The 20,252-nt window shown below is 38.4% G+C and overlaps 1 long non-coding RNA gene across 4 annotated transcripts in view; it reads right to left on the bottom strand.

Moving 5' to 3' along the window:
• Nucleotides 1-1,574: 1,574 nt before the first annotated feature.
• LOC131274938 (uncharacterized) overlaps nt 1,575-20,252 on the bottom strand; it is a 65,206-nt gene continuing 46,528 nt past the window's right edge. The window contains exons 3-9 of one of the 4 annotated variants that reach the window (XR_009182256.1): nt 17,927-18,084; nt 16,911-17,061; nt 16,465-16,595; nt 16,323-16,392; nt 13,737-13,863; nt 11,584-11,688; nt 1,575-11,054 (exon numbers count right to left, since the gene is read on the bottom strand). This is a non-coding gene — a long non-coding RNA (uncharacterized lncRNA). Of the gene's footprint in view, nt 11,055-11,583; nt 13,122-13,736; nt 13,864-16,322; nt 16,393-16,464; nt 16,596-16,910; nt 17,062-17,926; nt 18,085-18,215; nt 18,299-20,252 lie in introns of all 4 variants that reach the window. The other 3 variants (XR_011646731.1, XR_009182257.1, XR_009182255.2) reach the window with 3 other exon arrangements.

Below are 20,252 nucleotides of genomic sequence, written 5' to 3'. Positions count from 1 at the left end.
TTCCACATTGCTGATTTCTCTGCCTGTTCAAATCTGTTATGCATTTCCAGTGTATCTTCTATTTCTTGGATTGTGTCACTCATCGCTATCATATCTTTTAATGTATTTATATTTCTTCAGTATTTTTTCCCAATTTCTTCTTAATATCCATAATCTCTTCCTTCACTTAGGTTGATTCATGATATTTGTTTGGACATCTTTTATTAGTTGTTCCATGTTCTGCATCTCCTTAGTTTGTTCATTAGACTGGGCCATGTCTAGTTTGTTTTTGTTTGTTCATTAGACTGGGTCATGTCTTCCTGTTTCTTAGTATAGCTTGTAATTTTTTGCATCTAGGTATCTGTTTATCTGGACGGGTTTGATTGGTTAGCTTTTCTTTCTACTCTAGGGTTTTATTTGTTGTTTTTGTGTGTTGTAAGGTTTCACTTGACACTATTTGTTATGTAAGGTTACACAACCTAGTTTTGTAAGGTTCTTGTAGAAATAAAAACCTAGGGCATTGGTAGCCCAAGGTCACATAACCAGTTACAGCAGACAGAAATGGAGTCTAGGTTATTGGCACCAGTCTAGTAATGCTTCAATTACACCATGTTATGTGAAGCTAAGCTTTAACCTTGGGGTGTTTGTAACTACCTCAAGTTTCTTATTCCATTTTTATCCTTTTCTATACACATCCCACATCAGGAATTTGACTTCTAGGATACAAATCCTAACTAAACAATACTTGGTGCTTTTTTTTTTTTCCAGTTCTGGGTTTTACCTCTTTATATTTGATCAGAAGTTGTGGATCAAATAGAAAGGATTTATTACAACTATGCTAAAGTCCACATTTTTGAAGTATATTATATATTTTGATGGGTTTGCTGGCTGATGGCCACATCCCACTGACAGTCTATCCAAGAAACACTTTCTGCTTTGGGGGGGAAAAATATACATATATATATATATATACATATATATATGTATATATGTATATAATGTGAAATGGGACAGTTTGAGGATTGTCACCTTTCCCTGAGACCCACCAATAAACCCTGTGCTTAGGAGATGTAGTAGCCTGGCTCATGGGATTGGGTTGTAAGTATGGACTTGTCAGGAGTTCCTAGAGATAAAAGAGATTCCCTAGCAAATGGTGGCCTGATGACACTTTCATTCCCTATTTGCATAGAGCATTCTGTCAACATTCACTGGAGACTGCTTGGCTGAGTATATGCATTACTTTATAACACCTGCTGTACCCTTGGGGTTACATCTGTTCTGGTGGGGAGATAGCCAGGTCCATTGCCGACTATGCACTATACACAAGAGGGGTGTCCATAGACCATTTCCCTGCATCAGCTTTGGATTGGGACTCACTGGCTATAGGGGAGCAATTCCCACTAAGCTGAACCTGCTGTTTCTTCACATTGGGAGAAACTGGTGGTCCATCCAATGCCTGAGTAAGTCATGGGTTTTCTTGGTGACCCCACCCCAATAACTGCATGGACTCTTGTTATCTTCCATGTGGTGAGTCTCCTTCCATATAGGTGGTGTATTTGTCAAAGGGGTGCTGATGCAAAATACCAGAAACTGGGTGATTTTTATAAAAGGTATTTATTTGGGGTAGGAGCTTACAGATACCAGGCCATAAAGCATATTTACTTCCCTCACCAAAATCTATTTGGAACAAGATGGCTGCTGACATCTGCAAGGGTTCAGGCTTCCTGGGTTCCTACATTCCTGGGTCTTGCTTTTCTCTGGGTTCAAGGTTTCTTTCTTCTTGGGGCTTGCTTCTCTTGCCTCTGTGAGCTTACTTCCTGGGGCTCCAGCTTAAGACTTCAGCATCAAACTCCAACCTCAAAAACCCTCAACTCTGTCCTTTGCCATGCCTTTTATCTATGAGCCCCACCCACCAAGGGGTGGGGACTGAATGCCCTAATCATAACTCAATCATGCTCAGGTACAGATCAGATTATAAGCATAATCCAATATCTATTTTTGGAATTCATAACTCTATCAGACTGCTACACATGGTAATAGATATCTTGCCCCAACACTCTGTGTGCCAACAAAGCACTCCACAGCATGGTAGAGGCACTCCACAGCATGGCAGTAGTCATCCCTGGGTGTTGCCAACTCTCTAGGGTGTAATGGACTAAGATGCTGGCCTCCCTCTAGATGCATGAGTACAACTGAGATGCAAGCAATCTCTATGTCAACAATGAGAAAATGCTGTGGGAGATGGGCAGAGATGAGGAGGTGGATCCTAGGAAGATTAAGGAAACTACCCTGGCTGCTGGCCACCTGTACACACCCAAGCCACCTGCTCCACCATGTCTCAAGGGTTTGAAATGACTGCCAAGGGGAGTTTCAGATCCTTTGTGGGAACTGCACCAAGTCCAGGCTGTTTTCAGGTCAAAAGTTAGGTTTAACATAGAATCACCCTGTCATTGGTTAAAATGGAACTTTCAAAATGAGGTATTTTCCTGAAAGTGAAATACATTAATTAAAAGACAAGATATGGGCAAAAGACAGGGGAGCTTCACATGGCTTGGTTATTATATCTACTCAAAGAGGGGGGCATTATAGATTCAGTTGTCTCCTGTGGAGGCTAACCACTGAGCTCCTGGCTGCAAACTATCTTTTAAACAAGTCAGTTTCATTGATACGTATTAATAAAGCTTACAGTTTATCCAAAGTACACAATCAATGGTATTTGATACAATCACACAGGTGTACATTCATCACTTCAATCATTATCAGAGCATTTTCTTTAGTTCAATTATAATAAACAAAAAAAGAGAAAAAAGAAATTACTTTACCTCTCAATCTGTTTCACCAGCTGTACATAGCTGCTACTTATGGTTTTTCCTGTGCAATTATTTATTATGCAGTTTTCTTGACATATTTAAATAACATATGATCTATCCAAATGGATTTTAGTATACAAAATTTTATGCATTCATCACCAAAAAAAATTTTAGAACAATTTCATTACTCCAGGAAGAAAACCCCCTCCCCTTTAGCAGTTCTTCCCCAGGCCTGTGAAAATGCTAATCTAATTTCAGCCCTACAAATTGATTTACATTTATGCTTTATAGAAATAGAACCATACAACATGTAATACTTTGTGTCAGTTTTCTTTCACTTAGCATACATTTTTCCCCCTGCTAGTAACATCTTGCAGTATTTACATTTGTAAAAGAAAGAAGTAAAAAGAAACAAAAATAACATACATTTGTTCAGTTTCAGAGAAGTATGGCCCCATATATGTAATTTTACCCACATCCTATTTCACATGTGGTTTTCCTATGCTATACAGTCCCATGTTCTATAGTTTTTAGCTTTCCTTTTAGTAATACATATGACCTTAAATGTTCCCTTTAAACCACTTTCATACTGCACATAATAGTACTGCTAGTTACAAACATTATATTGGGCTTTGAACTTTTCTATTCATCTCCAATTAACATACATCCTTCTTAACAATTCTGTACAAGTTAATCCTCAGCTTTTCATTCTCTAACTCCTTCTATTTTCTGGTAACCCATATTCAAGTTACTAAATCCACAAGATTACCTGATATATTGTTCATCATAGTACATTCATGTAGTATTTGGCCTTTTGTATCTGGCTTGCATCACTAACATAATGTACTCCAAGTTCATCCATGTTGTTATATGCTTTGACTTTGCTTTTTACAGTTACATAATATTCCACCATGTGTATATAGCATAGCTGATGGACATCTGGGTTGTTTCCAAACTTTGGCAATCATTAATAATGCCGTTATGAACAGTGGTGTGCTGATGTCTGTTCATGTCACTGTTTTCAGTTCTTGTGGGTATATATGTAGTAATGACACTGTTGGGTAACATGGCCAAGTCTATATCCAAATTTATTAGGACATGCCATTCCTCCACAGTGGCTATACCATTCTACAATCCCACCAACAGTGAATAAGCATTCCTATCTCTCCACATCCTCTCCAACATTCACAGTTTTCCAATTTTTAAAAGAGTGGCCAAACTAATAAGTGAAATGATATTACATTGTACTTTTTCATTTGAATTTTCATAATTGCTTGTGAGGCTGAAAACTTTTTCATGTGTTTTTTCACAACTTGAACATCTATGGACAGTTGCCTTTTCAAATGTTGAACACATTTTTTAATTGGGTAGTTTGTCTTTTTATTGTTGAGTTGTATGAGCTCTTTACATATCATGGATATTAAACCCTTACTGGATATGTGATTATCAAATGTTTTCATGGAATGTAGTCAGCTGACTTTTCAGCCTTTTGACAAAGTTCCTTGACATGCAAGTGTTTAATTTTGAGAAAGTCCTATTTATCTATTTGTTGAACCAAGAATCAAAGAATGGCAAGATGCAAGTCTCCTTCTGATCTCTACAAAAGAGAAATTGAGCACACAAGTACACTCATCATCCTAATCAGATGTCTAGACACCAGGAAAAAATTACAAGGCATACTAAGAAAATGGAAAAAAATGGCCCAAGAAAAGGAATATATCAAAAGCCCAGAGGAGATGCAGGAATTCGGACAACCAGCCAATGAAATGCACACAAATTTCCAAAATCAAAGTAATAAGATGAAAGCCAATATGACTAAAGAGGTAAAAAGCATCAAGAAGAAAGCAAGAACAAAGAATGTGAAAAGCTGAAAAGTAACAGAGCTCATGGGAAAGTGATATCAAAGCCACATTAGAGGCATACAACAGTAGTCTTGAAATGATAGAATAAGTGACACAGCAAACAGAACAGTTGAAATGGAAGAGAGAAATGCTTATAGCAGGACAACCAAAAAAAAAAAAAAAAAAAAAAGAGATGAAGACAAATGCATCTACTCAGCGTCAGAGGCTGAGAGCATGAAAATGATAATTGTAACTGTAGCAAATGTCCAAAAAAGAAAAATCCCCTAAAAGACTGTTCATGAGGCAATAAATTCACTATAGGTAAAGGAAAAACAACTGGCTACACCATCCCACTTATGGTCAGGATATGGATGCGGTGGGGAGGGCATTGGAGGCATTAATGAAACAAGGCCTGCCCTGGGACATAGCCCTGTATCTAAATTTCAGTGAGAATAATGGGCAAAATGGTAGAAAATATCCACAACACTGTTCTGTTTTGGCCTGGAATCAGAAGCCCAGCATCTGCCATTTTCAATGAAGTGGCCCAGAAGGAGGGAATGGGAAACTGTGCCAGAAGGGCCAAAGAGGGAACACAAAGAACTACCAAGAGAAGAAAACTGAGGGGGCAGGGCTGGCCCATTAAGGAGAGCAATGTGGCTTTATCAAAGCAAAGCAGTGTGGAGACAAATCAGAAGATGTGATCCCTAAAGAAAAACTGCTGTTAGGGGCAGAAGGTGGTCCCTTTAATTGAGAGTAATGCCCTACTAAAAGCCAAAAAAGAGAAAGAGGGCTCTCATGTGGGAAAAAGTTTCACCTGTTCTATTGTAGATGTTGCCGTACTGCAGATGTTGCAGTTACTCCGTATTGTAGATGATGTTGCAGTTCTGACAGCAAACAGCTGCTTGGTAGTTTCCAAACAATATGATGCAGAAACTAGGGTCGAGGCTCTCAGTTCCAGAAGCTGTGAGTCCCCAGGCCCCATCTTTATCTTCTCTCCTGTTTTTCTCTTTTATTTAAGTTTTATTCCACCTTCCCTTTAAGCCAACCAATCATTGAGCTGATCTCAGCAACTGGCATCCAACATGGGGCATGAAGGGAAGAAGGCTTACAGCAACTGGTGCTGAACAGGGACCCAAAGGGAAGAAGGAATGCCTCAAGTGAAATACAAGTTAGTGTAATGGCGCAGAGCCCTGAGTGATTTGTAAAGCCTCTGAAGTCCTCAAGGGTTTGCTTGTATTTCCCCAAGAGACAGAGAGCATCCTGTGTGGGTGCCAGATACACGGATGGAGCCGTGCCATGAATGCCAAGAGACGACGAAAGTTCCTGTGGAATCCAGAACCTTCGGTTATGCAGATGGAGAGACGGATGCTGGAAACTGCAAGGCTGGGTCTCATTCTGAAGACTAGAAAGGCTCTACAGCAAAGTATTTAAACTATAGAACTTGTTCAAGCATGGCATCATAAAGCAAGTACAGCTTGGGGCAGAAAGAGATTAAGAAGAAAATTGAGAGGAGGAAAACTGGAAAAGAAATGTTGAATTATAAAAGGAAGCAATGAAGAAATTCTAGATTAATAGATTTGGAACTGCTTTTGTTTGTTCAATATCAGTGTGTGTGTTGTATGTTTCAGTGTGTGTAATTGTTCAAAAAAGAAAAAGAGGTAAAAAGAAAAAAAGAAAAATGAGAAAGGAAGGGAAAAAGAAAAAGGAAGGAAAAAAAGAGAAAAGGGAAAAAAGAACAAGAAAGGAAAAGAGAAAAGAAAAAGAAGGATAAAATGAACAATATAAAAGTTAAGTGAATATTGCAAAAGGTAAAAAGTTTGTGGGAATGCTAACTGAAATGTTATAAGGTGTATTTTTTCCTAGAATAAAATTGTTAATATGGAGATATGTGGGACAGAACTAGTATGCATAGAGGAAATTGTAAAAGTATCATGGTAGCATTCAGTGAGATAATGTGTTTTGCAAAACTAAAACAAGCCTGAATGAATACAAAAAGTACAACTGTGCGAAAAGGTCAGCAATGGACTTTTGCAGTTCTTCAATGCTTTTTGCCCTGGCCTGATGGCAATCAAACTAGCTGCATAGAAAAAACCTGTGGCAGTGACCCTACTAACATCAGAGATAATGGTATCTTAAGGGCCTGGAATAGGCAAAAAAATTGGGACAAGCTATAGGGTCCCTGCTACTCTATCAAATTCTTAAATGTTGGGTAAGATAAAAGTATACTCTCTGCTATAATTGATAGAGTACAATGTTTTCTTATGTTAATAGAATTTGTATATTGTTGGAATACTAAAAACTCTTATCCCTAAGATGTGTTAATTAGGAAAGGTCCTTCAGGGGAGTAGGAGGACCTCTGCAGGCTGCTTCAAAACATAGAGGGAGAAGGTAGATATTGACTTAGCCTCTGAATTGGTTGTGGCCCCAGGTCCAGTGAAGATGCTAACAGCACTATACAAACTGGGGAAGATGAGATGCTTTTGATCAAGTACTGGCCTATATAGCCTTGCTGGTGGGGAATATTAAGCCCATGAGTAATGAAAGTCTAGTCATTAAATGTCTTCTAGGTTGAAGTCTTATTGTTCATTGTTGCAGTTATGGATTATGTATAAAACGCTTGAATAGTAATCAGAAATTTAATAATGAAACATTTTGTACTTAGGTGATTTGATGAACTGTAAGTGATATATAAATGTACCTTGTTGAATGTATTGAGAAAAAATTTAATGAGTATTGTTCAAATGTAAAAGTGAAAATATCATACAGGAAGCTCTGTTCATCAGTAAAACATCATTTGCATAGAACTTAGCAAAAACAAAAAGGGGGAAATGTGGGAAAAGTTTCACCTGTTCTATTGTAGATGTTGCCTTATTGCAGATGTTCCTGTTATTCCCTATTGTAGATGATGTTGCAGTTCTGATAGCAAACAGCTGCTCGGTAGTTTCCAAACAATACGATGTGGAAACTAGGGTCAAGGTTCTCAGTTCCAGAAGCTGTGAGTCCCCTGGTTCATCTTTATCTCCTATCTTGTGTCTTTCTCCGTCTTTTATTTCTTTCAGTTTTACACCACCTTCCCTTTGAGCCAACCTATCACTGATCTGATCTCAGTACTCTCAGAACTGGAAAAGCATAGAATTCTGCAGAGTTGCCCAATGAGCCCTTGATGCACCCCAGAAAAGAGGAAAATACAGTTTGCTAAGGCTTCCTTGTACATGGTACAGGTCAGTGAGGAAGACACTTCTGACTCTAATGAGTCAGATAGGAAGGATGCTCGCATCACTTGTACCCTGCTCTTACTCCCTTTAAAAGAACGCTTAGGGATGGAGCTAAGGATTCCAGGATCCCACTAGGGATCATAAGTCCTTTATTGGCATTAGGATGGATGGGAAAGGAGGGGTGCACACCTTCATCAGTCTCTTAAGATACAGGTGCTCAAATGGCAAAAAAAATCCAGGTGTCTGCAGTGAAGTCAATATAGTGGATGACAAAAGTCATTCCTACTGATGGTATGACTTGGTTCATGGAGGAAACTTGTAAAACTAAAATGAGATGAGTTTTGTCATAGAGAAAACCATTGTAGATAATCTGGATATGGCACAGCAATTCTCATGCATAATGTTGATTGTAGAGACACTTCTGCAAAGTGTTCAGATATCTGAATGGATTCCAGGCAGACCTAGGTACCTCACTATAGCAAAAAATGACCTAATAGGAACAATTCACTCCCCACAACAATGGGGTGAGAAGACGATGAAATGGAGAACTCAAAGAACAACAACATGAAGGCCATCTGGAAGAATAACTGGGTGGTGACCCCATCTAAAGGTATTGGGGCACTGAACAGTACAGTGTAAGGAAAACAAGGCATTGGAAAGTATGTTGGGGAATGCACAGCTTTGAGGGAATGGAGAACTAGGAAGTTCTCTCTTGAAGCTACAAAGACAAAACCCAATCGCAATACATCCAACTGCTTTCTACTTCTCGAATGGAATGTACTCCCCACAGCACTCCCCAGGGGTGGTTTCTGATCTGGACTAAAGTGGTATTTACAGGCCACCTAATTTAAACTGGAGATTATACAGATGCCATCCTCCTGAAAACTGTACATTCTGAAAATGGGACACTCCCTATGTCTTGAATGTAATTTCATGTGCTTGCTTGATGTTATTTCTATGTTCTTGTTGGAAAAGCCTTTTTATAATAAAATACTAATGCATAGAATGACACACTAACAGATTCTGCTTTCTGGGGACTTCTCTAACCAATGAACCCACAATTCACATGACTGACATGTTTCATTATATTTAGTTTCATTTACAATTCCTTTTTAAAGTGTGAGGGCAATAGTAAATGATACTTCAAAAGGAGTATGTATATACCATAGACATTACTTCTAAAGTGTTTATGCATGACTGTTTTTAACCTTGCCAAAAGCACATCTTAGAATACTAAGGTAATAGATAAAAATCATAAATTTGTGTTCTAAATGTTTAACATTCAAAGTGATTTTCAGCTTGATGCAAGTCTTTTGTGTTTAGAACTGCAGAAAAACAAAAGTAAAATGTAACCTAACATAAAAATATTTTCAGCAACAAGATCTCTTGCTTGGATATATGCATATACTGATCCCTTGAATCAATTTCACTTTATATCCATCATTCAGTATACCTTTGTTATTTCACAGTTCTATATTGCTATCCCACTTAATTTAAATATTGAGACTTGTTCAAGCCCTTGACTATTTTCTGAATTGTATGTTAAATGGCCTATATAAAGCACTTTACTTTCCACTGAATGTTCTGATGGGAAATCCAGCTGAAGACTTTCCTAAATGACTTCAGGATTGTTACCTCAGCATAAGAATATTAATGCTCAGGAATGACTGATCACTGAAGGCATGTCTTCACTTGTGGCACTGGTAAGAGTTGTATACAGTGTGAATTCTCACTTGCCCTCATATGTTAATGTATGAATAAATGATTTTGTGTGGTTTTTCATGAATACCATCTTCACCATAAATTATCTGGCACTCAATCAAGGGGTTTCATCTTGTAAAAAATGTTTCTCTACGAGTTGGAGCAGTGGATGAAGACTCCTCCAATTTCATTACATTTATGAGTTGTCTAGTATTGTATGTCTACACAATATCTTCTACACGCTTTCCTACAAAGGTGGCATTTCTATCAATTTGCTCCAGGATGAACTGGCTTAAATTGATGGAGTAGGCAGAATGACTAAAGGCTCTGAAAGATTGATCATAAACACAGTTTCTTCAATATTTGAGTTCTTTAGTATGTTTAAAGGTTAAGTTGAAGACTGAACTACCTTCCATAATCAAAACATCTAAAGTATGAGTTCTCTCTTGTAAGGTAAGATTAGAACACTGACCAAAGCCTTTCAGGTGTATGGCAGTCATAGGGTTCTTCTCTAGTTTCAGTTCTCTCATGTTACCTAAGGTTACAAAATTACCCTAAAGTTTCCCCAAACAGATGCTATTCCTACAGTATTTTTCCAGTGTGATATTTCTCATGTCGTCTAAGGGCAGAAGAATGAGTAAAGGCTTTCCTACATACAAGACATTCATAGGGTTTCTCTCCAGTGTGAGTTCTTTCATGTCTTCTCAAGACAGAAGACCAAGTGAAAGCTTTCCCATATATAAGACATTCATATGGTTTTTCTCCAGTGTGAGATCTCTCATGTTCTTTCAGGGAAAAACAATGATGGAAAGCTTTCCCACATAGGTGACATTCATATGGTTTCTTTCCAGTGTGAGTCCTCTCATGTTTTCTCTGGGCAGAAAAATGGGTGAAGGATTTCCCACATACACAACACTCACTGGATTTCTCTCTGTGTGACCTCTCATGTTTTTTCAGGAAAGTAAATGAGTTGAAGGCTTTCCCATAGGTATGAGATTCATAGTGTTTCTCTCTAGCATGACTTCTCGTGTTCTTTCAGGCCAGAACGATAACAGAAGGCTTTCCTACATGAGAGACAGTTATGTGGTTTCTCTCTAGTGTGAGTCCTCTCATGTCTTCTGAAGACATAAGAGGTGAAGGCTTTTCCACATATATGACATTCATAGGGTTTCTCACCAGTATGAGTCCTCTTATGTTTTCTCAGAAGAGATGATGAAGGCTTTTCCACATATAAGACATTCATATGGTTTCTCTCCAGTGTGAGTCCTCTCATGTTGTCTCAGACCAGATGAGTAAGCATAGGATTTCCCACATACATGGCATTTGTAGGGTTTCTCTCCAGTGTGAGCCCTCTTATGCTGCCTCAGGCCAAAACATCTATGGAAGGCTTTCCCACATAGATGACATTCATATGACTTTCTTCTTTGGTGATTTTGCTTTTGTAGATTAGAAGATGACTTGTCACTGAGAGATTTTCCAAATAGACTGCTGAAGTAGAGTTTCTTGACCTTTTGAGTAAAAGACATATGTTTATTCACTCTGGATTTGTGAGTAAAATCTCGCAATTCATTACATGTAATGCCATTCTATTGAGTATGAGATTTCTGCTTCAGGGAAGTAGGTAAGAGACCACAGATTTTACAAAAATCCATTCATATACATATGAATCCTAGACCAATCATTTAGTGACAGTCTCCAAATAAAATCTTCCTTATGTTAGTTGGAATATCAAGTTAATCTCCTGCATGCACAGAGATCTTCTCTTCTTTTGCATCTCAATTGCAGAACTATCTAATCAACTTTGGAAGACTTTATAATGTTTTAAATATTAATCATAAGAAGAGTGTTTATGCAATTATATCTATAAAAAACCCAGGTTATACATTTGTGTTTGAGTTAATTTTTCCCTAACTGCAAACTATCACCCACTTATTCTTGGTTAACACTTAAGATCAACATACCTACAGTTAAGAGGCTGTACTGAATTCCTAATTCATTCTACTCCCAAGTATCTATTTGGAAGACAAGGGTTCATACCTGTGAAGCTTACCAATGACACAACGGCAGCCATGTTCTCTCCAAACCATGGCATGAAGGCCCCACTCTCTGTTAACACTGGCATGGTGGCCAGACTCTGAATTCCTAGGGAAAAGGCACAACCCTCTCAGAACAGTGGGGTAGTGGCCAAACTCCACAATTCCACGAGCACAGGTTCCAGCCATCCAGAACATTAGGGTGGCAGCAGTCTTCATGAACAACAGGGCAGAGAGCTGGCCAACTCTGAGCATGGGGCAGACTCACCCTTTCCACATAAATGGGTGGGCCTGCTCTTTTGCCTTGATAACATGTCTACAGTCCAGACTGTAGCTTCCATGGCTCTGACCTTGATTTTTCCTTTAACAGGTCCCTTTTCTGTCCATTTTAATATCAGCTCACAGTGGTTCCATTCATACACATCTTGCAAAAAACCTGTCTGTTTGTATATGGTACACAGAGATCCAAACCTTCTTAGAGGAAACTTTCCACGGATCTTTCCTAGATGACTGCTCTTCTAATACTGACTTACACAGAAATTGATGATTTATTTTATTCCATGTTCAGTTAAATCCTAACATAGAGCACTCTTCTCTGAGGACTCAAGTCCCAGAATCTCGGAATTTTTCAAACCATATCCTATTCCTCTGACATTTTCCTATAAGCTACAAAGAGAAACCGGGCTACTCTTTTCACATTTAGTTTGGAAATAGCCTCAGCAAAATGTAAAACTTTACCACTTTAAAAGTCTGCCTTCCATTTGACTTCAAAACTCAATTGTGCCAACTTCTCTGCCCCTTTAAAACAAATATCTCATTTCCTAAAGCTTCCAATTCATTACTTCCTTCTAAGTCTTCATTGGGAGACTCTTTAGCATCCATACTTCTACCAATGATCTCTTCAAAGCAATCTAGGTCTTTTCTAAAAAAGCACTTGCACTTCTTCAAGCCTCTACCTATTAACTAATTCAAAAGCTCTTTCCACATTTTTGACATTTGCAACAGTAGCATCTCACACTCGTGGTTCAAAATTTTGTTTTAGTTTCCAAGGCTGCTTAAGCAAATAACCTGAGATGGGTTGGCTGAAAAAATGGAAATGTATCACATTATGGTTCTGAGGGTGGGAAGATGACCAAATCCAGGCATCATCAAGGCAAGGCTTTTCCCCCAAGACTGTGGCATTCTCGGTTGGCTGCTGGCAACAACTGGTCCTGAGGTGGTCATTTGGCAAGGCACATGGCATCTCTTGGTCTACTTCTTCTCCTCTGGGTTTTACTGATTTCAGCCTGTTACTTCCCTCAGCTTTCTCTCTGTCTGAATGTCATTCTCTTATAAAGAACTCACGATTAATACTCATCTTGACAAAGTTGGGACACACCTTAACTGAAATAACCTCATCAGAAGATCTTATGTACAATGTTCATATGAAGAGGAATGCATTCAATTTAAGAACATGTTTTTGGTGGTATGAACAGCTTTAAACCACTTTAGTGACTGAAGAAAAATAAGATAAACATTGAAGGTCAGTCAAGGGAAAAGAACCTGCAATAGAGAACACCGACAATTTTCACCATTAAAGGATTAACTCTTAATATTAACCTACTACCCAAATACAGTGAGGACTTTTGATTATTGATGCCCAAGTTCAAAGACACCCTGGAGAACTCTTTATATTTTCAAGCAAGGAGAAATTCTAGGTTTCTACAATGGTTCATTATTTTCAAAAAGAACACTATAACATAAGCTCCCTAGAATAATGTGTAAAAGGAAATGCATATTGTTTTTATGAATATAATCTGAATCCATGCTAAATCCCTTGAGTAGAACATTAATATACATATATTTAACACACATATTCTGTAAGAAACTAATGACTGAATTCCCAGCACTGCTCTTCGTGTTGGACACTGAGTAGAAGAAAGACATGATATTTGTGTTGAAGATGATTACAATCTAGTTGTGTGAAAAACTAGATGTAATAAGAAACAAATTTCTTTTAGGTATTTGTGCATGTTATAAAATAGTAAAACATATTATGTATATAAAGTTTAAAATTAAAATATAAAATAATATACAAACAATATGGACAAGTAGTTCTAGACACTTCTTGAGAAAATAATAGAAACTGATATAGATAGATTAATTTGAGAGACTCACCCATTGAGATCAGATGACTGATATTCTCCAGCATCACATCTCTGAACAGCTTTCTCTGAGATGTGTCCAGCAAGGCCCATTCTTCTTGAGTGAAGTCTATAATTAAATCTTTCAAGTTCACTAACTCCTATAAACATCATGGACATAAGGATTCAGAGAGGGCAGAGAAGGATGTTTGAGAGGACACAATGACAAAGGGGCGACTTTTCAGAAATCTCATACTGACTTTGAGTTTCAAGTCAGATCATTCTCATTGCTGAATGGCCACCTGCTTTTCACACCCAGAGACACAGAGACACATTGAATTAAAACTCCATTATATAAGAATATCACATTTAGGTAAAGTTTATGTAATCTATTTTTTAAAAATAGGTGTAATATGGTGGCATTTTCTAGACACTGGAATCATCCTAAATGATGCTGCAGTGAAGGATACAGCCCATTACATATTTTGTCATAAATTACAAAAATGTGTGGGAGGGAGCTTAAACTATATTGAAAAGTAGAATCCATACTTAGTGGCAATGCTCCAATATGTGTTCATGAATTGTAACAAATGTACCACACTAATTAAGGATGTTGTTGGGAAGCGGACTTGGCCCAGTGGATGGGGCATCTGTCTACCACATGGGAGGTCTGAGGTTCAAACCCCGGGCCTCCTTGACCTGTGTGGGGCTGGCCCACGCACAGTGCTGATGTGCGTGAGGAGTGCTTTCCCATGCAGGGGTGTCCCCCTTGCAGAGGAGCCCCATGCACAAGTACTGCACCTCATACGGAGAGCTGCCCATGGCAAAAGAAAGTGCAGCCTGCCCAAGAATGGTGCTGCACACACGGAGAGCCGACACAAGATGACACAACAACAAAAAAACAGATTCCCAGTGCTCCTGATAAGGATAGAAGCGGTCACAAAAGAATACACAGCAAATGGACACAGAGAACAGACAACTGTGGGGGAGAGGGGATGACAGGGAGAGAATAAATAAAACATAAACCTTTAAAAAAAAAGATCCAATGAGCTAATGTGTAAAGGGCTTCCAATCTAAACATAAGTCAGAGATCTATTATTCATTATAATGGCAGAGAACCTTACAGCAAAGTCCAACATTGTGCTGCACTAAACAGGAATCATACAAAACTCTGGATCAATAGACGCTGATGCACCCAACTCTACATAACCCAGGTGTTCACCATACAGACAGTTCAGCAGCACACACCACGGACTCCTGAGATGATGTACTGAACAAATTCACTAATCCAGGGGAATAAGACCTTCTGACCTGCACTCTCTTTGGGACCTTCAAATACCCCTGTTCATTGTCTCTCTTGTATCTTTACTCACTCTGTATGGTCAATAGTACAGGAAGTATCTTGATCCACTATGGTCTCTCAAGTTATTCAACAATTCCAAAGGGCCATAAATTTTACTCTAAATACTAGAGTACTCCTAAATGCATGCCAAAATAAAAGACAAGGGAAGCAGACATGGCTCAACTGGTAGATTGTCTGTCTACCATATGGAGGGTCCTGGGTTTGATCCTGAGGGCCTCCTGACCCGTTTGCAGCTGGCCCATGTGCAGTGCTGCAAGTGCATGCAAGGAGTGTGGTGCCATGCAGGAGAGCACATGTGTAGGAGTACCCCAAGCGCAAGGTGTGCACCCCACAAGGAGAACCGTCCCACGTGATAAAAGCACAGCCCACCCAGGAGTGGCACTGCACACATGGAGAGCTCACACAGCAAGATGAAGCAACAAAAAAGAGATGCAGTTTACCAGTGCCACAATGCAAGCAGACACGGAAGAACACACAGTGAATGGACACAGAGAGCAGACAATGGGCAGGAAGGGGACAAAAATAAATAAAATAAATCTTTAAAAAGTGAAAATAAAAAATTAAAGAAAAATAAATACAAGACAATACTTCTTATAATTACTTCAATCAATAACGTTTCAAGAACGATTATCTACAAAAGTGGAATTTGGGCATTTTCGGACAAGTGGGTAAGGAGAATTTTAATGATCTTTATTTAAGTTTTCAAAATGTGCAAATAAATAGCAATACATTAAGGAATTAGAAACTGCGAGAAATGAATTATTCCTCTTCTATTATCTAACCCTAACTCTTACTCTTCTCAACAATGTACAGCCCTTCACCTGAGGACCTGCAGCAATATGCTGTTTGAACTCACCTGCTGAAATGTCAGTTATCCTACTGACTGCAAACTTCTGCTCTTACTCATCTCTATCAGCTATATTCAACTACTAATACATGTGAAAGCCAAATGCAGGGATTAAAATGATCAATGAGTGCATTACTACTCCAATGAAGAAATGGGCTCACTGAGAAAAAATCTCTCTAGTGAATACAGAGACTTAATGGAGTCTGGAACAAATCTGTGTAATGTTGGAAATGAAATTACCTACTGATGAATCTGTAACCTATCACCACTGTCACAGAGACCTAGGCAAAGTAACTGCACCTCAGATCATTAAATATCTCCTAAATGAGCTTATAATATCCATGCTAATAGGAGAAACCAACCCATCTGCTGACAACACAGTGGTAATATCAGTCGGATATCCTACTCACCGGTGGTTGCACTGTAAATAGTTCAATTGATAACTGACTTCCTCTGGGTTTTCACTCCATGAAATAAGCCCTAGGTAAACAAAGTTGACAATGGAAAAAGAAGCTATGAAAATCTGGTCTTGCCCCCAGTTTCCAGTCTTACCTGTCATGAATCCCAACCCTTCACTTGGAAGTAACCCCATCCCCATCAATAAGAAAATGAAGTGTGCTCCAAGAGAAATAGGGGGAGGACCGTCCTCTCCACCAGTCAAGAGTAAGAAGGCCTTGGCTACTCTGGAAAACAAAGAAGGTATGAATACCTAGATTCATTGTACAGAAAAGAGCATGAAAATAATTGAGTTTTATATATTCATTAGCCAATGGTGTTCAGAGATTTCCAATTCCCTCCCTGAGTCTTAAAACGTTGGGTCTCCACTGTCAGAGTAACCAAACTAGAATTTCTCATATAGAATTCCTGGGCTTATGAAACATCCATCCCAGTTTCCTGGACTTTCACACCCTTTCTGCTTTACTTTGCATCTATCCTTGAGTACACTTGCCCTAAATCATCTTGGTTCTTCCACACAGGTGTCTAATGATATCACTTACCAACACTGAGTTCTAAATCTTATCCCACTGGACTTGGACATCACCCAAGATACTGAAGAACGTATTTCATTATGAGGTTGATCAATTCAAGGCTTGTTCCATTTGGAGACATCAATAGCTCCCATCATGCAATTTTAGCCCTTAGAATTCCCTGCATCAGAAAGAAATAGAAGTATATGCTCTCAATCATCATTAGAGCACTTTCATATTTGGTTATGTCATCCTCAAAGTAACCCTGCTGAGTAAGTCTAAATTACCCATTCAACAAATGAAACAGAGGTTCAGAAATCTTTAGTAATGTTTAAAATTACATGACTAGAAAAAGACAGCCAGAATTTCCATTTTTTCCGCCTGTCTCACAATTCAAATTCCTGAAGTGTTCCAATGAGGATTTACCTGGAATGTCACCTTTCATTTTGATAATCAGAGTTCCCAACTTATTGCCCAAATTTCTTCTTCGTATAGTTTATTCACACAATTATGACCCCTGTCCAGGTTCTCCTACCATACAGGAACTGATTCTACTATCAAAACATTAGCCTCTAACTCACCTCATGCTCATAGTCCAATATATTGGACACTTACTCATTTCAACAGACACCTATTCAGAACATTTCTCATGCCCTTCAGTGTATTTACATCTGTCTCCAATTACATGCCTTGTCCATGACGTGTGGACAAAGAACATGGAGTAATATGCTGATCTAGGGCTAAATACAGTTTATTTCCTTCAGTTCACTCATGTAATTTGTCAGTATACATTTATTTCTTTGTCTATCCTTTACTGGTGCAATTGCATAAAACAAATCTCTGAAAGATTTTAAGGAAATTTCACTTTAAGAAATACAAATGAATCATGAATTCAGAAAAACTGCATGTCCACAATAACATAACCGAACCTCATACTGCCTGGGTCTAAGTGCCCAGAATCAAATCCAACAATTACAGTTCAAATAACAAAATCATTTACAAAATAAGGACTGTCCCTTCTGGTTAAAATTCTCTTCTTTACTTACCAGAATCCAAACAGATCAAACATGCAAGGAAAACAAGACACTGATGAGGCTTTCACCCTTAGTCCAGTACTAAGAGTTCCCTTCTCACTGTAGAAAAAGGACCATTTTCATGAAGGACTCTTGTTGTATGCAGTTGATTGTGTCACCACTCCTGTAACCTAGAAGACACACCCTGATTAATTCAGATGACAATGAAGATACTTTTAATCAAGTCATGCCTTCTGTATCACAATCTTTATGCTCAAATTAGAGAAATCATTCAGACGCAATTAAGGAAAACAGACTGTACCCTTTAATTCCTCCTCAAAGTCTCTACATCAGTCTTCATATCGTTCCCCACGGGTTTTGTGGATTTTGTCCTAGGCAAGGATTCTAGAGTAGTCACAGGAAGAACATCTCTATTACTCTTCATTTCTAAGAGGACTTGTAACCAACCAACATTCAAAGGATGTGGGCATCAATGTAGTTTATATAAATATTTGTGTTGAAAATATACATTCAAAGAAAAACATTTTCATTTTGAAAAGTGTGCATATATTACTACTAAACATAGGAAATACTATCTCACGTCTATTCATGTCAAATTTTGTTGTTCTAAGAACTGTAAAACCCCATGAACTTCAAAACTAGAGATTTCCAGAGTAAATTAATCTAGTTTCATTACTGATTTTCCATGAATAGAATGTGCAATACTTTATTATTAGATCCATTCCAGGATAATGTGTTACATTAATTAATTTTATTTATTTCTCTCCCCTCCCCCCCAGTTGTCTGCTATGTCCATTCGCTGTGTGTTCTTCTGTGTCCGCTTGTATTCTTGTCAGCGGCACCAGGAATCTGTGTCTCTTTTGGTTGTGTCATCTTGCTGTGTCAGCTCTCTGTGTGTGCGGCCCCACTCCTTGGCAGGCTACAGTTTTTTTGCATGGGTGGCTCTCCTTATGGGGTGCACTCCCTGTGCGTAGCTCTCCCCTACACGGGGGACACCCCTGTATGGCACAGCCCTCCTAGTGTGCATCAGCACTGTGCATGGGCCAGCTTCACCCACCACATGGGTCAGGAGACGCCGGGTTTGAACCTTGGACTTCCCATGTGGTAGAGGATGATGTATCCATTGAGCCAAATACGCTTCTGATGTGTTGCATTTAACTGTCACTCTCTCTACTCTTTATAAATTGTGGTAGCATGAATGCAACAAACTTTCCAATCTCAACCATGTCAAAGCACACAAGTGAGTAGAATTAATCACATGCAAAATGTTGTGCTTTCCTCACCAACATTCATTACCAGAACTTTCTAATTGTCTCAAACAAAACCCTACAATCAGTATTCAATATTTTTTAAAACTAAAAGTATGAAAGTTTTCAGGTATATCTTAACATATGGAACAAAAACTATTTCAAAAGTGAAATCAAGCAATGTATTTTCATTTTAGGTATGGATACTTGATCCCAAAAGAATATTTTCTATTTTCTTTTTAAATTCACAGTTCTGAAATTTAAAAAGTATATTCTGTTTAATTTTAATGCTACGCCTTTTAGGTAATCAATAACATCATTTTCATGGTTTTCTGATGTAATCCTATGAAATTACAGCCTAGTCACACAACATTCTTGAGGCAAGCGATAATTTCTTTTTGTCAGAATTTTGTCTATGCTGTAGGTCAATGCTGAGCTAGGCTTGTCCAAGTGCATGAAGTTATATGAGCAATTAAAATTGGCTGGAATTGAGGAATTTAAGAGCCACATTAGAAGAGATCATTTAAAGGAAAAAATGCAAGGAGGCTCTATTTGTCAGCCAAAGGAGTGCTAATGCAAAATTTGCTAACAGCAGAGTGGGGTATTTCCTGATGCAATTACCAAAAATGCTGGAATGGTTTATAAATGGCTAAGGGGTATTTTTTAGAGGAACTGTCAGATACTTGAAAGATGGCCTAGATTGCTTTGAATAGAATGTTGGTAGGAATGTGGAGCCTAAAGTTATTTCCAATAAGGCCTTAGAAGGAACTAATGAAACTATTATTGGAAACTGGAGGAAAGGCGATCCATGTTTTAAAGTTACACAGAACTTAGCAAGATTGAGTCCTAATATTATTTGGAAAGCAGAATTTTAAAATGATGAAATTGGACACTTATCCAATGAGATTTCCAGACTAAATGTGGAAAATGCAGCCTGCTTTCTCCCTGCAACTTATAGCAAAATGCTGGATGAGAGAGATAAGCTGATAAATTCTTCAGCACAAAGGAACCAGAAACTGATTCCAGAAATTCCAAGCCTACAGACAATTAGGGCCACATTTGATCAATTAACTTGGAAATTGTAAGCCAGG

Source organism: Dasypus novemcinctus, chromosome 21 (assembly GCF_030445035.2).
Source record: "Dasypus novemcinctus isolate mDasNov1 chromosome 21, mDasNov1.1.hap2, whole genome shotgun sequence".
Taxonomy (NCBI): domain Eukaryota; kingdom Metazoa; phylum Chordata; class Mammalia; order Cingulata; family Dasypodidae; genus Dasypus; species Dasypus novemcinctus.
The sequence above is the reverse complement of the archived record's forward strand: the minus strand, read 5'-3'. Positions and strand labels throughout refer to the sequence as shown.